The following is an 18433-nucleotide window of genomic DNA, read 5'->3' as shown; positions in this document are numbered from 1 at the left end:
GGTATTTGAGATCTTACTCACTTTTTTCGTCAAAAATGTTTTGTTGAGCTCTTGTACAACTAAGAAATTAGAGATGTTATTTAAAAATATTGTGAATTTTTTAAAGATTCATATACCATTTTACAAATTGTGCTATGATTAAATTGGCATGCTTTAGCTGAAAAATTTAGAGTTGTTCTTTAATAGGAAATGGTGGATTTAGTTCTTTATTATGTCAAATGCAAAACTAGAATATAGCTGATATATTTGTCAACCATTTCTTCATCTTTCCCTTGCATAAATATTTGCTTCATAGGCATAGTCACGGGTTGCAATTTATTGAATCATTTTTCATTGAATTTGGAAATTAATTGAAGCTTGCAATAATTTGAGTCTGGTCAAGAAAATATTTTCAATTTGATCATGTATGCTATGAACCATTGATAGCTCAAGATTTAGGTAGTTAGTTTTGGGACAAATTAACACTAGTCTAAAATAGAAATCAATTTGGGCTAGTAAAAAAACGTTATTGTAGATCTTGTTTCTCTATACATTTATTTTTGTTTTTTAGCCACATAGAAGTTTTATGTTTTATAGAATTTCTAGCAAAGCACATGTACAGGTGAAAAGGATAATCAACATCCTCATTGAGATAATAGCCATATCACTACCCAAGATTGAAAATTATTCCATGCCATTTTTTTTTGAAAAACTTAAAAATTTAATTGGGTCTAGTTGATAAATTTTTTATTTTTTAAAAATCCTTGAAAGCTATTAAAGTCTCACAGGATAAATGATATGCCTTTATGGAAAGAAATGCCTCATTAGAAATTGGTTATATAATTTATTAAAATACTACTATGGAATTAAGTAAAAAGCTAGTGTGATTTAAATGTTGATAGTGTGTAGAATTTGATGTTATTGGAGAAATTGGTGTAGTTTAACTTCTTATAGCTATTTTTCTTTTAAATCATTTAAAGTGAGTTTTAATTTGCAATTTTTTTTATAGTTTTAATTCTCAAACTTTCACACCAATCCATGTTTACCTTCTTTCTTAATTTGAGTCTACTATGTTCATCTTTGTTTATAGCTAAGGCATAATAGTTGTTATCTTTGTTAGTTACTTGTTGTAGATATGGTGTTTTGGCATGTGTCTAACTTTGAATAAGGTGATTTCTTTATTCACTAATTAGAGAATGAATTGAATGGGTCTAAGATGATCAGAATAGAGCCCAATGATTAATGAAAATACATACATTAATAGATGACTATATGACCCAAATATTTAAAGAAAAATACATGGTAAGAGAAATAGAAAATGGGGGAATGTGTTTGAATCCCTCAATAGTTTTTTATATAAATCTTATGTATATAAAAATCACTTGTTGGTATTTTACCATTTTATAATTTAGGTATTCTATTGCCTTAACAATATTTATATTGAGTAATGTAATAGGGATGTATAATGATTATAATGATTCCTTTAAGACCTACAACCATGAAGCGGTCCCATTATATAGGGAATATATAGTACATACAAGGAATACAAGTAGCACAAGGTCAATTCATGTAGTAGATACCCAAGAAGGATTCGTAATCTAAATGGCGGGGATCATTCGATGCTCCTAGGCTTAATGGATAGGCTTGAGGTGCTTTTTGTGATCCCCCATTGCACTTCATGATGCAGATGAGTTATTGGAAAAGATCTTAAGAGAATCCTACTTTTCTATTATGTTAATTATAGTGATGTCTAGGATCATTTTTATAATATTATGAAATTACATATATTTGTTCATCTTTTATAACAAACTAACTAAGCTGGTTGAACGCATATCACTTTAGGTTATACCAGATGTGAGTTAATTTGTATTCTTAGCTCTCTTTGAGCAACACCAATCCTTTACAAGAATAAATTGCCAAATGTGCTTTACATGTTGTCTATTTTCAAGCTTCTATTAGGAAAGTACTATTTTTTCAACTTAAATTTGTAAACTGTTCATTGTCTATACTTGATGAAGTTGTTTAACAAATTTTATTATTTATTGAGATGCTACTTTACCTATAGGATTTGGATATTTCTCAAGAATCAATTTTATATGAGGCTGATGAGCAAAGTGTGTTGAGTCTAAAGAGATGTCGAGTTGCATGCAAATATTGTAACTTGTACCAAATGTTGAGGTGATGCATTGTAGGAGTTTTATATTGTAATGCTATTTTTTTCTAGTTCTTGTATTTTATTCCTTTAAATGTTTTATTTTTCAACATTTTTATAGTATACTACGATGTATGAAACTTTGGGCCAAAGGTGAGGCTTATACTTAAATGTGAGTTATTTTATTGCTTCATTTAAACATGTTTAGTAATTCTAACTCTATAACTTAAATATTTTTAGAAAGCTTCAAATCACTTTATATGGTTGTAACAAAAGGGGCACTTGGTAGGTTATGTTTTTTTGGGTGATGTGATTTAGGCATTATAAGTTGCTCAAGTTTGTCATCTCTATCAAAATCCAATCCCAACATGTTGGTAGAAAGGTTCTTTTATGTATATACTTAGTACCACTAGCTAAATCCAATAATGCTACATTTGATAGAGGAAGGGAATCTAGGCATAGTTGAATGGGATCCACATAGAAATCCTTGAGATCTAACCCATCTAATGCCTATAATCACACTAGCATATACTCCATCTACTATATAACCAACAACGCACTTATAGTAATGCTAGAGCATTTTGAGAATGAGAATAAGATCTGTGAGGTATAGTTGTGAAATATTTTTTTAATTTAGCTTTTAGTTTCATATCTTGTGAAATTCTCTTTAATAATTCTATTTTTTTGTAGGAGATTACATTGAATAAGGAAAACTTGATTGCTCTTTTTGAGCCTTACCATTTCTTTGAGTCATACAAAAACTATTTGCAAATAGACATTATGGATCTAAATCAAGATGATATGAGGATGTGGAAGGGATGTATTGAGTCTTATTTGAGGCAACTTACTTTAAAGGGTTTTTTTAAAACTTGCATTTTCTATTATGCCTACTAATTTTTCCAAGTAGAAATAATTTAGTCATACTCTTACAATATGCTCTTTTAGATTGAGTGGGACACTCTTGGGATGCTATAAGTATACCCTTATCCTCATGGATACTACAAGACAACTACCTAGGGAGAACATTGTGCATTTTTAATGATTTACAATGAACTCAAGGAGTGCCAATTTCAAGAGGGTCAAATTTTTTATATTTGAGACATTGTGGATCAATTTAATCTTTTATTATTCTCGCACCGTCTTTGGAAACTTGGAATGGACATTTTTATTTCACATATTCATCATATGAAGATTCCATCATATGTTTTCCTAGGGGAGGGGGCAGTACCAAATTATTCTTTAAAAGTTACAAATTCAAGAAAAAAGACTTATCCTATAAGTAATGATGAAATCTTTGTTGATTATTCTACAAGAGTTTCATATCAAACACTGAGGGCTTCTCCAAGAAGTACAGGAAAAAACTCTTGTGATGATTCTGAAAGAGATTTTATTCAAACAAGATGAATTATCCTAGAAGCAACAATGGGAACATTGTTGATGATTCTTCAAGAGTAACATGTGAGATGACAATTATATCCTCTATAGGGAGTAGTGGAAGCTCTAAGTGTCAACCTGTACAAGAGTTTGGCTAGATAATGTCTATGAATTCAAATAAGTGAAAGCATGTTAGTGAAAACAATATAGTGAAATGCGAGAAATAAGCAAGTACTAGTTTATTTAGTGCAACATCTTCTTTTGGGTTAGACAATCATAATTTATCTCAAGTCAACATAGAGGAGGTATCATTTAGGAGGACTATTAATGGTGATTCAGGAAATCATGGTAAAGAAAATGGAGTTCCAATGATGCCATGTAGTGCTAGAGCTATTAAAATTAAATAGTTAAAAATGACCATGTGGTAAAAGAATTTTTTTTAAAGAATGAACTAAGTGTGGATGTCTTCCAATAAAAAATGTTCCTTCTAGCATTTTTCAAGCTTGATTTCAAAAAGATTATGTTTAGAAATTTTGTTTCATATATAAGTAGTTTTAAAGGAGCTTTATAGAATGGAATTTAGGACGAACCATTAATAATGTTATTGTTAGTGCTATATATAATTAGGATCCACTATGATATTTTTATTTATTTATTATTTTCTTTAATATTTTTGTGTGTGGGAGTAAGGAATTTTGTGATAAGTAATATGGATCAAGTTTTGTTCCTAATTTTGTTTTCCTTTTATTTTTGCATGGTCTTGGTTGTTGCACTTGGGATTCATATACATTTGGGTATTTTCTTCAAGCATTTGGTAGTATTAATAAAAAACATTTTGGTATCTCAAGAAAGAGAAAAATATGAATGTGTCAGAAAGTGTATTGCAAGGCAAGACCCAACATTATGAATTTGAATTTTGTGGAGTTATTATTAAAGACAACTTAGTATACACATGTATTTTTTTGGATTGTATACAGGGCCAAACTTTCTTCACTAGTATGATACAAAGAAGGTGCTTTAAGCTTCCAAGAACTCTACCATCTACATTTTCTCTGGTAATTTTGTTCTTAATTATATTGTTCAAACTTCAAAATTTAGACTAACACATTTAATCCTAGGAAAGATATATCAAACCTATAAGTAGATCCTTTGTTTCTTTATTATTTCTCATTTTAAGAAAGATAGTTGTAGTGTCCAAAGAGTTGTGGGTTGGTAAGGTTAAAAAAATTTCTTGACCTCTTGGAGAAACACTAGAGGTATGCATTTTTATGGAGTAAGGTTTCCATCACCAATACAAGTTTGATAAAATCATAAGAGCTTTCCTCATCCTCATGTGTGAGTATACATGTGCATTTGGTAATTTTGGTAGTTTTGCTGATGTAGGGGGTACTTGATAACCAAATGCAGAGTAATATTTTTTTTTGTAGAGTCCGTTGGTAGCATCTTTAGTTTGTAGGGGACCATGTTTCTTCAGAAAGGTTATACATGTTAGGATTAACCTCAGACATAAATAACAATTACATGCAAATATAAACAATATAAGGAAATAATAAATTACACATAAGAGAACACAAGACACCAAGATTTAATGTGGTTCATCCAAACCTTGGGCTACGTCCACCAAACAACAAGTCCAATATTATTACGATCTAGTGATTACAACCTGATTCAATCCATAATCCCTTACAGCTCAATACGACTGCAAGAAGCAATTTTTGCATCACACCTTATGAAAAGATACCTAACCCTAAGCCCTTTTATAGAACTATTTTTTTGCCGCTTTAGGGTTACAACAAGTTGGCCATATGTTAGCAATATGTTGACCACAACATAATGTTTTGTACAAAGAATTATGAAGTATGTACTTCCTTGATCAATCACCACAGACTAACAATTTCCCACTTGGGGACTGATTAGGCTCCATAGTAAACAATAATCTCCCACTTAGAGACTAATCTTGTAGCAATACTGCTACCACATGAGGCTCCCACTAGATCAAACCACCCTGGACTTAGTTGTTCTCTTATTTTGTTTAGTCTAGAAGACCAATCAAAGCTGAAGAGGAGTTCATCTTCTCCCTTGTCACTACCTTTGTAAACACATCCACTAGATTGTTATCTGTATGTATCTTGTCCAACTTTAATTGTCCATCATCAAAAATTGACTGAATGAAATGGTATCGTAACTATATGTGTTTTGTCTTTGAATGTAGAGCTGAATTCTTTCAAAGATAAATGACACTCTATCTATTTGTAAAAAAATAATTATCCTTCTGAGGGTGTCCCAATTCTTCCAAGAAGAACTAAAGCCATATCATCTCCTTGGTTTCCTTTGTAGCAGCAAAATACTTTGCCTCTATAGTGGATAAAACATTAACCTTTTGCAACCGAGAAACCCAACTCACAACTGCCCCACCAATAGTAAATACATAACATGTAGTACTCCAATTGGTATCAATATCCCCTGCCAAATCTAAGTCAACATATCCCTATAAATTAGTAGTAGAGCCCCCAAAATGTAGACACTTACTGGATGTTCCTCTCAAATATTTGAGAATCCATTTGACTACATTCCAATACTCAATTCCTGGATGACTCATATGCTTGCTAATGACTCCCACTGCATGGGAAATATCTAGCCTTTTACATACCATAGAATACATCAAGCTTCCTACAACTAAATCATAAGGTGCATTGGACATCTTACCCCCCTCTTCTTGTGTCTTAGGACACATCTCCTTAGTCAACTTCAAATGACTAGGTAAAAGTGTGTTGATAGTTTTAGCATTCTTCGAAGAGAACATTGCAACACCTTTGCAATATAATCAGCCTAAGATAAATTAACTTTTCTATTGTTCCTATCTCTATAAATCTTCATACCAAGGATTTCTTTTTTTGCCCCCAAATCCTTCATAGCAAATGCATGTGCTAACTGACGTTTCAACCCCTTAATGTGATCCATTTTAGATCTAGCTATAAGCATATCATCAACATCAAAAAATAATGTAGTTGTCATCATCCAACCTCTTAAAATAAACACAATGATTTGAATGACACCTACTATATCCATGCTCATGCATAAAATTGTCAAATTTTAGATACCCTTGCTGAGGTGCTTGCTTCAAGCCATATAAACTTTACTTCAATCTACAAACTAAGTTCTCCTTACCTCTAACCTCAAATCCTTGTGGCTGTGCCATATATGTCTCTTCATCCAAATCACCATGAAGGAAATCTTTTTTTAACATCAAGTTGCTCCAAATGAAAATATTCAGTAGCCATAATACTTAAAATAGTACGGATAGAAGTCATTTTAACAACATGAGAGAATATCTCATCAAAATCAATGCCCCTTTTTTTTTGCAAATCCTTTTACAACTAACTGACTTTAAATCGTTTCTTATTTCCATCCTATTCTTTCAACCTGTAAACCCATTTATTCTATAAATCTTGTTTACTTGTAGACAACTGGCATAAATCCCAAGTCTTATTTTTCAACAAGGAGTCCATTTCGTCTACCATTGCAGGCTCTCACTGAATCTTAGTATCTACCTACACAACTTCATCATAACATTCTAGTTCACCAGCATCAGTAAGTAAAATAGAATACAAAGAGGGAGAAAATCTTTCTGGAGGTCTACTTAGCCTTGTTGATGTCTAACATTCATTGATGTGTGTGATATTTGTTGTTTCAGTTGTTGCACATGATGAGGAAGTGCTAGAACAACATCTTTTGGAGTATCATCCAATACTACATAATCATCTTCTTTCTTCTCATGTTGCTACAACAGATCTTTGTACAACACTTTCTCATTGAATATGACATCCTCGCTTCTTAAAATTTTATGATTTTAAAAATCTCAAAGCCTATAACCAAATTTATCAATGCCATATCCAACAAATATACATTTCTTTGACTAAACTTCCAGCTTGATTCTATTTTCAGAATCAACATGTGTGAATGCTTCACAATCGAAGGTTCTAAGATTAGAATAACTCACCTTCTTACCAGTCCATGCTTCCTCTGGAATACCACAACCCAAAGGAGTAGAGGGACCTCTATTAATCAAATATATAACAATATTAATAACCTCCACCCACATGTTTAAGGGCAATCCAACATGTAACCTCATGCTCCTTTCATGCTCCATTATTGTCTTGTTCATGCATTCAACCACTCCATTTTCTTGTGGAGTCCTTGGAAAAGTTTTCTATCTATGAATACCATTAGTGGAGAAATAATCTTCAAATTCATGATTGCAATACTCACCACCATTTAGATCAGAGATATTTTAATTTCATACCAGTCTCATTTTCAACCAAGCATTTCCATTTCTGAAAAGTTTGAAATACATCAGATTTTTGTTTAATGATATAAATCCATACTTTTCTAGTTGCATCATCAATAAATGTAACATAATAATTGGAGCCACCAAGGGAATATACCTAAGCTAGTCTGCATACATTTGTATGCACAAGCTCTAATTTCTTATTTTTCTTTTCCTTCCCATTCTTCACAAAACTCACTCTCTTTTGTTTTCCATATAAACAACTTTCACATAAATCCATATTAACACATTTCAAACCTAGTAAAACTTTCTTTGAATGAATTAATTTCATACCTTTCTCACTCATGTGCCCAAGTCTATTGTGCCACAATGCTATATCAGAATCTACAACAACTAATTGTTCTCCCTACTCAATAGCAACAACTGTTCCTGAACATTCATTTTTCTCTAAAATAATCAAAGTAGAAAGAACAATATGACCTATACAAAGATATAAGGTGCCTACTTTCACATCTTTTTCTACTACAAGGGAACCTTTTGAAACCTTCCAATTTTTATCATTAAAATTAACTACACAACCCTCATCACTGAATTGCCATGCTGACATTAAATTCCTACCCAACCTTGGAACATGTCTTACCTCATGTAGTAGGAAATGATTCCCATTCTACAGCTTAATCTTAACTTTTCCCTTTCAAACAATTTGACAAGGTTCATTATCCCCCAAATAAACAAGCCCAAAATCCCCTTGGACATAATCAATAAAATAACCTCTATGAGGCACAGCATTAAATGAAGCACCTGAATCTAAACCCATGAATCATCAACACTTTCTAAAGACAGAAGCAAAGCATCCTCTTCGGATTTGTTACTTACCACATTTTCCTCCTTGTTCCCTTCTGGTTTATCTCCTTCATTTTTCTTTTGAGTCCAACAATCTTTCTTCTTATGCCCTAGTTTCCCACAGTACCAACAATCTCTCGGTCCTCTAGATTGAGACCTCTTCGCCATTGACTTTCTTCTTGATTTCCCATAATTTCTAGAATTATTTCCTCTCTCAATTATTTTGCCTCTACTTTGTGTGTTCAAAGCACTTCCTGATGCAGATCCACCTGAGGTTTTCCTATGAGTTTCCTCACTCAAAATAACATTGGTTACATCATCATATTTTAGGATATTAGATCCAGAGATATAATTTCTCACAACCATTACCAAGCCGTTCAAACTTTTAGGCACAAAACATAAAATCAAGAGAGCCCTAATTTATTCATCAAAAATAATACCCACAAAAGATAAATGAATAGTAACAATATTAAACTCGTTTAAATGATCTGAAATAGATCCACCTTCTGCCATTTTCATATTAAATAAACACTTCATGAGAAATGCATTATTTGAAGTGGAGGGCTTTTCATATAATGTCGCTAGGGTTTTCATCAACTCTTTTGTCATCAAGTCACTTTTGTAATGTTAAATGTCACTAATGGTTCCAAGCACAATCAAATGCTTCCAAGTGCATTTCTATCTAAAAGACCCCAGTCCTCATTTGTCATAGTTCCCCGATTTTTGGATTTTCCTTCCAATGACTTCCATAAACCCTTCTGGAAGATAGTCTTCCATTTGCATCTTCCATAACTGAAAGTTCTACCCATTAAACTTGTCAACCTTCAACTTACCCTCATTTGACACTGCTCCCACTCAACTATGAGATTCCCACTCAACCATAAGACTTTCTTGTAGAGGAGAACTGAAAAAGAACTTGACTCTGATACCACTTGTTAGGATTAACCTCTGACATAAATAAAAATTACATGCAAGTATAAATAATATTAGGAAATAATAAATCACATAGAAGAGAACACAAGACACCAAGATTTAACGTGGTTCACCCAAACCCTGGGCTATATTTACCAACCAACAAATCCAATATTATTACGATCCAATGATTACAACCTGATTACAATCCGTAATCCCTTATAGCTCAATTCCACTTCAAGAAGCAATTTTTGCATCACACCAAGGTTATGAAAAGATATCTAACCCTAAGCCCTTTTATACAAGTATTTTTTTGCCACTTTAGGGTTACAACATGTCAATCATACGTCTACCACAATGTCGGCCATGACCCAATTTTTTTCAAAAAATTATGAAGTATGTACAATAATTCACTAATTAGTCACCACAAACTAACAATCTCCCACTTGGGGCCTGATCAGGCTCCACACTAAACAACAATAGCCCACTTGGAGACTAATCCTATACCAATATTGCTACCACATGGGGTTCCCACTGGATCAAACAACAATCTCTCTCTCTCCCTCCCTCCCTCCCTCTGCATGTGTGTGTGTGTGTGTGTGTGTGTGTGTGTGTGTGTGTGTGTGTGCACTCGTGTATGTGTGTGTGCGTGTGTGCACCCTACAATATCTCTCTCCCTCTCCCTCCCTCTCTCTTTTGTCCCTACCCCCATCTCTCTCTCTCTCTTAATATTTCCATCCCTCTACTATCCCAATACCTCTCACTATGTATGCTCCCTAATCACCATTTCTCTTTCATTTAAACTCTCTCTGTCTCTCTCTCTATGCCCCCTTCTTACCCTCTCTCTCTATTCCTCCCTCAACTTACTGTTGTGTGCCTTCCCTTTCTCTCTTTCAAAGATAATTAATCATGAATTATAATATATAATATTAGTCAAATAATGATTAATATATTATTATTAGAGGTGGAGTTATAATTAAATTTATATTTTGAACTTAATTTAGTATTAGAGCCAAGTCTAAATTTTGTTGGCTAAGTTTCAATTTATCTAGGGTAATATTGTGATTTGAAACATGAACATTTATTGTTAGAGTTGAAGTTTCAATCAAGGGTGAAGTTGTGATTTAAATATTAATTCAAAAAATATAACATAGTTGTATTTGAAAAATAATAATTATACACACATATCTATATCTATATATGTATATATTCCAAATTGAATTGTTTCTCTCTAGAATTTATTGTTCAAATTCATGGTATTCTAATTACTTTCAAAGAACTCATTAACTATGACTAATAACAAAAAGTAAGAAATTGTTATCATTAGAAAAGTAAGATGTTTCTATATTTATAATATTTGCTTTTATAATGATTTTCTAATAGAAAAATATAAAGAGAATATATAAATATTTTAATTATAATTTAGAAAAATAAGAAGTACATCTATTTTTCTTATTTTATTGTTCTACTAAATCTACCTATATACACTTTTGTGACTATTATATTCTTCTCTAACTTCTAGAAAAAGTATTAAAAAAAAGTAAATTCTAAAATAAATTAAAATTTGTTTTTCAAAAAAGAAAAATGCTACTGTGAATATTTAATATTAATTTTTGTCTATTTTATATTTGAGGATGTCATTTGGCAAATTTTGTATTTTAAAATTTTCGTGAATGTCATTTAATTTGACTTTAGCTTTATATAATTTTAAATATGTCATTTGCCAATTTATTTTATATTGAAAGAGTATAGATGAACGAGTTTAAGGGGAGTGAATGTTTTTCAACAAATTTTTCAACAACATTTTCGAGTGATCTGTTGAGGTGGCAATTTATGACTGGAGGTCCTGAGACAATGAAAAACAACTGGGCGTCTTCGGCAACAACGTTGTAATAGGTTTGGGCATTTCAAATCCCTCCTTTAATACTTCTAAAATGAGTGGTTTGCATTCTTCATCCCTCTGTCATTCGATAGAGGTTGTACCCTCCATTCCTCCCACAATTATTGCTAAGGACTCTGACATCAATCTTGATGCCTCTAAAATTAACCCTATTCAACTTGGTAAAAAAAAATCCTTCTCTAAGGTGGTTGTTAACACAGGATCTTCCAATGATGTGAAATCTAGGTTTTGTGTGTCTATTCCTCATGGCAGCTCCGTTCTCAGTAAGAACTCTGAGGCTGCTCCAATTCCTTTCTCCATTCCTCCTAATTTTGAAATGCTTGAGGGAATTTTTAAAGAGAAAAATAGGTTAAGAAACACTGTTATTTTTTTCTCTACAATTGAAATTGATAAATGTCCTCCTAGAAATTTTTTGGACGACTGTTTTCATAACTTCAGGAATTTAAAGCTTGGATTTCATATCTCTTTTTGTAGACAAGTCGAAAAAGGATTATTTGTGATCTTCTTTGCTAATAATGAATCTCAAGCTAAAGTTCTTAAAAAAGTAATATTGGACTGTTGGTTTGACCTCCTTCCATGCACTAGCTTGGTCTCTTGAGTTCGTTCATGAGGAAGTTCTTGCCCTCTTGGGCCCTAATGGATTTTGGTAAAACAAGTTCCTCCATTTTTATGGAGATTCCTTCCTCAATTACTTGAACCTCTAGAAAAAGTTATTCATATGGATGACATGGTTAGATTTATACCCTATATGGATGCTAGGGTTCTAATATAATTGAATCCTAGTAAGGAAATTCTGCCTGACTTGTGCATTGATATCTCAAAGGAAAAGTACACTTGTCCTATTGAAATCTATGGGGGATTAAATGCCTATTTTTAATGTTGAAAAGAAGGGCACCTAAGGAAAGATTTCCCTATCATTAAGAAACAACCTATCTTTGTTAAACTTGCCTCTCCCCTTAACCCTATTATTGAGATTAACCCCTCATTAGAATCCGCTACTCTTAGAGACCCTCAAGTTGAGGTGCCCTCTAGTCCCTTCCCTGAATTGAACTCCAAATCTCCTTTCTTCCTCACTTTCCTACCCCCCATCTCTTTTTTGGCCATTTCTATCTCCATTGACAATGTGACCTTAGATGATCGCTTTCAGATTGTCACAAAAAACTAAAGAAGAAAGGTTATGAAGACAAATAAAGCATCTTTGATTGAGCTCCCCATCTAGCGAAACATCTGGCCCCTTCCAACTCATCTAGCCCCACTTCACTAGATCTTGAAGTCAATTCCCCTCCCTTGATTATTTCCAACATCGACCCCTCTGACAATTGCATCAACCCAAAACCTTCTTGAAAATTCTTGCCTAAGGTTTTTAAAGAATTAAGTGATGATTGTATGCTCGAGGTTATCCTGACCTCTAAGTCCCCTTCAGATCCCTTGGCCATCCCCATCCCTCTTAAAAAATCCATGGATGTTAACTCCAAATCCCTGATTAATTCTGATAATGAAGATGATATAAAAAATGATCTCCCTGCTTCTAAATGGTGAGGGAGGCCTATAGGCTCCTAAAACAAAAATTGCTCTAGTAAGAAGCATGGAGAATCTTCCCCCACTAATATGTTCCCAATTGAAAGGGATAAATACCAGTGTCCTATCCACTCTCATGTTTCCCCATGAATTGCATCTCCTGGAATGTCAAGGGTCTTGAATCCCTGGATAGAAAGTTTTCCATTAAGCATTTTCTTGATACTTATAGTGTCATAAATTTTTTGATGTTAAAAGAAATTAAAGCTATTAGTTTCATGTTCGACTCCAACCTTAATTACTTATGGAAGGATGTGCTCAAATTTTGCATCGCTCATTTCAGAGGTGGGGGGCATTGCATTACTTATTAACCCTAAATGTGGTAACTATATAAGTAGCAATGGTCTCTCCTCATGTAACAAAGCTTTTTGGATCACCATTAATTATAAAAATTGTATATCTGGCCTATGCTCTATCTATGCCTAAATGATGCTAGGGATAGAGTGAACCTTTGGGATTGGTTGGAAACTCTCCCTAATATCCCATGGCTTGTTGGTGGAGATTTCAACATGATGGAATCCCAAGAAGAAAAATCTAGGGGCCTCCCATTTCCTTGGAAGGACCAAGAAAAACTTCACTGGAATAGGATGATGAACTCCAAACAAAATTTTGACCCCTTATTTGGTAATCAGGATACCAATCCTAGGTTATGGCATACTTGGTGTAATTTTCAACAAGGTTCCTCCAAAATTTATTCTAGATTAGATCGATTCTATGGTAATAAACATTTCTTCTCTTTCCTTCCTGGTAATTAGAGAAACTATATCCTTGTCATCATTCAACATATCAATAATTTCAACTCTCCCACTTGCTTCCATGTAAAAAAATAGAATAGGAACCTGCTTTCCTGGAAGAAATTACTTAAAACCATTGGCAAAAAAAGAGCCAAAAATTATAGATTCGCTGAAAAGCTCCTCTCCTCAGACCTCTAGAGAGTTGAAGCTAACATCCAAGAGTATCCCTCGAATGAGGAGCTTATCCTTCATGTGATATCTATGAGAAAAGCCCTAAGGAAGCACCAAAAATTCAAGATCAGAGGAGCTAAGATTAGATCATGTGCTCATTGGCTTCAATTTGGTGACTGTGGCTCTAAATTTCTATTTAATATTTTAAACACAAACAATCAAAACTATTGAAAGAATTTTTGTGGATAACCAAGATATTACTGACCCAGACATCATCAAAAAATAATTTTCTAATTAATACAAAAGCCTCTTCACCTCTGAGGATTCAAAGGAGGCTGTTGCCCTTAGAATTAAATGCAAACCTCTTATTCCTAAAAAGCTATCAAGTACTAATGTCGACCAATTTTCCATGGATATCTCTTTAGATGAAATTGAAAAATCCATTAACTCTCTTCACAATGATAAGGCCCCTGGGCCTGATGACCTTCCTATGGAATTCTACAAAGCTAACATTGATTTGATATGCAAATATTTGCAAGACATCTATGTAGAAGCCCTACTACTCACTGGGGGATACTATCAATAGAGGCATCATTAAGCTTATTACCAAGGATGGGGACAAAGTGCTCATTAAAAATTGGAGACCTATCACTTTCCTCAATGTTTCTTACAAAATTCTTGCCAATATTCTTGCTTTGAGGCTTGTGGATATCCTGCCTAATTTTATTTGTGCCACCCAGACTAACTTCATCAAGGGTAGATATATTCTTGAGAATATGATCACTAGTTGGGAAGCCATAAATTGGGCTAATCACTCTCAACAAAATTCTGCTAGGTTCCTCCTAGATTTTGAAAAAGGTTATGACAAAGTGCAATGGAACTTTATCTCCATGATGCTTGAGGTTTTTGGTTTCCCTAGTATCTTTTGCAATACGATCTGTATGTTGCTTAATGACACCCTTTCCTAGGTTGATGTTAATGTCTCCCTCTTTGACCCCTTCCCCCTTGGTAGATCCATCATACAAGGTTGTCCTTTGGCACATGCCCTTTTTGTCATAGCCTTAGAAGCTCTATACTACATCCTTAGGGATAACTCTTTGTCCCTTGTTGTTAAAGGTATTTTCATCCCTAATAATGCTGAGCTTATCAACTTCCAGTTTGTTGATGATACTGCCATTTTATTTGAAGCTAATGTTGATAGTTTTGAGGCTTTACAAACTAAGCTTAAAGTCTTCTGCACTATCTTTGGTGCTCGATTATCTCAAACCAAGTCCATTTGTCTTGGCAGGGAGTATTAGCCCCCTGAGTGGATTAAACATTCCAACTTTTAATGGGGTGTCCCTTATAAGATTGTTAGATATCTTGGCATCCCTTTTTCTTTTGAACCCTCCCTCAAGGATATGTGGTGTTGGGTTAAGGACATGATTTCCAAGAAACTAGATAAATGACATAATATATCCTTGTCTCTTGCCGATAGGGTTCAAGTCTGTCAAAAAATTATTTCCTCCTATAATATTTATTCTTCTTCTGCTTAGATGTTCAGTAATTACCAAATTTTGGAAATTCAAAGAGCTGGTAAGAATTTCCTTTGGTCTGATGGTAAAGGAAATAAAAAGATGCACACTGTTAAATGAGATTGGTGTCGTATTCATAAACTCCTTGGGGGCTTGGGATTGAAGGATCTTAAACTGTAAGGGATTGCCCTTGCCACCAAATGGATCTTTCTCTCTATGGATGGTAATGACCCATGGAAGATCCTTGTTAGACATAACATAGAAAGGAACTTCCCAAGAAATGCTAAAAAATGAAAAAATCTCCCTTTTAGTGACTTGAACCTATTGTGGTTCAATGTTCTATTATTTTTTGATCCATATGGAAAGCATGGGATCATGTCAAGGAGCATATTAACCTTCAAGGATTTCCATGATGTTAAGCATCTTTATGGATAAAGATCCATTTGACATTTGTCTGACAAACCCCTTGCCCTCTCCCAAGGTTGCTCTGCTTGGCACTGGTCTAATTTGGGCATATCTCAATCGATTGATCTCTTTGATCGGGACAAGATTATTAGTTGGGAGGATCATAGAAGCAGATTTGATATGTCGATCTTTTAGAATAAGACTTATAATATGATTCTTAAAGCTGCTAAGGGCCTGCCTACTACCTGTCATGTCGATTCTCATAGATACTTGAAATTTAAATGGCTTGATGGGCTTCATTATATTAAGATAATTCTAACCTCTTTTGGAATATTCAATCTTCTAATATTCTTTGGCAGATTTGGAAATGCAAGAACAAGGAAAGGTATCAAAATAACCCTAGAGTTCTTACTGAGTCTTTCTGAAAACTCACACATTTCAAAATAATTAGTGTAGGTTTACACTACTATGATGATGGAGAAGGATAAGCTTAGGAGGTTCTGGAAAGATGGTTATGCCACTTTTGAGCTGAAGAATGGTTACGTGTAGAGAAGGAACCTGGATGATCTTCAGATGTTCGAGAGGACCTGCATGGAACTCAACCAGGAGATTAAAAAGAACATCAAGTCTAAAAAGGACCAGATCTTCATGCTATTTCAAATCTCGGAGCAAAAGAATATTGTGTGGATGGAGGGATCTATGGGGTGGACTGCTTGGGTTGACACCTATGATGATATCTTGTACTAGTGTTCTTGTTTCACTTTCTTGCTTCAAACTCTGACTTTATTGTACATTCTGATGTAATTTCTTTTTGGTGAGGCCGGGCCTCCTCTTTTGTACTCTCATTGAGACTGATATGACTTTTGTATCTTTTTTTGATCCTCTTATATATAATAAATTTTATATTTTATATTTTTATTTGTTAATAATTATGATTACCAAATGACATTACATATTTTAATTTATTTTTTAAAGTTTCTTAATGCCAAATAGCATGATTTTAGAAAATAAATTTTATTCTATTTCTACTTGCTAATAGTTATGATTGTCAAATTGTATTACATATATTAATTTGATTTTTAACAGTTATGAATGCCAAATAACATTTATCATTTTAAATTGATTTTTAAAAATAAATTTCCTGTACAACTTGCCTCGAATAATTAGAAAGTATGCTTTGTCATATTACTTTATCCAATTATTATATAATTATTCAAATTACTTATATAGATTATAAAAAGCAATCAATCAAATATTATAAAACTATAGTAATATGTAATTTTCAGAAATATAAACTATTAACATGATAGTTGTCAATTCAAAAATAGTGGATATGTTTAATGAATGACAAAGGGCTCAAGATTATCGACATATGAATTACTATAGGTGAGAATTTATCATCTAGGATTACACTGATAACATAATCCCGTTATCAATTGCTGTAATCTTTTTTAATGATAATTAAACATCAAAGGGATTGCAATTCAAAAAGATCAGAATCGGAAAAACTTGATGACTCAAATGAATCAGAGCTTGGTTCAAGCTTCAACGTCATATCATCACAAAGGTCTAATTCACTAAATTCATCCACCGATTTTCTGCCTCTCCCAATTGAAAATGGAGAACCAAAAGCTCCCTCATCTATCAGAAATGGCCTTGGCGGACTAGTAAGCTTAGACGCGCCTGTAAAATAAACATTCAGCCAATCTCAAAGCCAGTCTAATGTGAAAGAAAAATATATAATTCACAAAAGAAAGTGAATAATACACATATTTACCTTGCAATTCATCCACCCGTTCATTCTCTCTCTCAATCTTATTACTATATTTTGATTTTTGATCCACATTACATTTTGATCCTGATTTGGACTTCAAAAAATTTAGAAAACTTTTGTTGCCATTCTTCCCATGGAATTCATGTGGGTGATAATCTCTCTTGCTTGACAGACACATACCCATGACTATGATGGTGGAAACTAACTTTCACAATATCAGAAAAGAACGTTTAACAATGTCAGACCTTTTGAAAATCCCTTCAACAATATAAGAAAAACGTTTAACAATGTCAGATTGTATGAAAATCCCTTCAACAATATAAGAAAAAAAGATAAAAGCAAAGATCAATTTGTCCCCTCTAGATAGAGCTATCATGAGTTTATATAGAATTTTACGCTGTTGAGGATTTGAATTAGACTCCAGAAAAATAATTGGAATTTCTTAAATCATAAGATTTGATTTGATGTGTTGCAGTTCAAATTATTTGACCAGCTAATGAAATCGACATTTACTCTACTGTAAATAGAATATTTTAATATTAATTAGTAATATATACAAAATTCTGCATGATAACTTATAATTATAAATTAGTACTATATACAAAAATCTAGCAACTTTCTAAATTTTATTTCAACAAGATTCTAAATTAATATAAATATGCATTCACCAAACTAGATATATAACTAAACATAAAAAAATAGAAACATCTATAATATAAGATTATATATATATATAATTAAATAATATTTAAGTATAATATTAAATATAATACTAAGTTACCTATAACAAATATTGATGGTTTAGTAACAAA

The 18433-nt window shown here is 33.0% G+C and overlaps 1 pseudogene; it reads left to right on the top strand.

Annotated features, from left to right (window-relative positions):
* Window positions 1–1613: 1613 nt before the first annotated feature.
* Window positions 1614–16594, top strand: LOC149565258 (nuclear poly(A) polymerase 4-like; annotated as a pseudogene).
* The last annotated feature ends 1839 nt before the right edge of the window (window positions 16595–18433 follow it).

The sequence above is a fragment of the Cupressus sempervirens genome, chromosome 3 (assembly GCF_028749045.1).
Source record: "Cupressus sempervirens isolate cs-2001-9-10 chromosome 3, ASM2874904v1, whole genome shotgun sequence".
Lineage (NCBI taxonomy): Eukaryota > Viridiplantae > Streptophyta > Pinopsida > Cupressales > Cupressaceae > Cupressus > Cupressus sempervirens.
The sequence above is the reverse complement of the archived record's forward strand: the minus strand, read 5'-3'. Positions and strand labels throughout refer to the sequence as shown.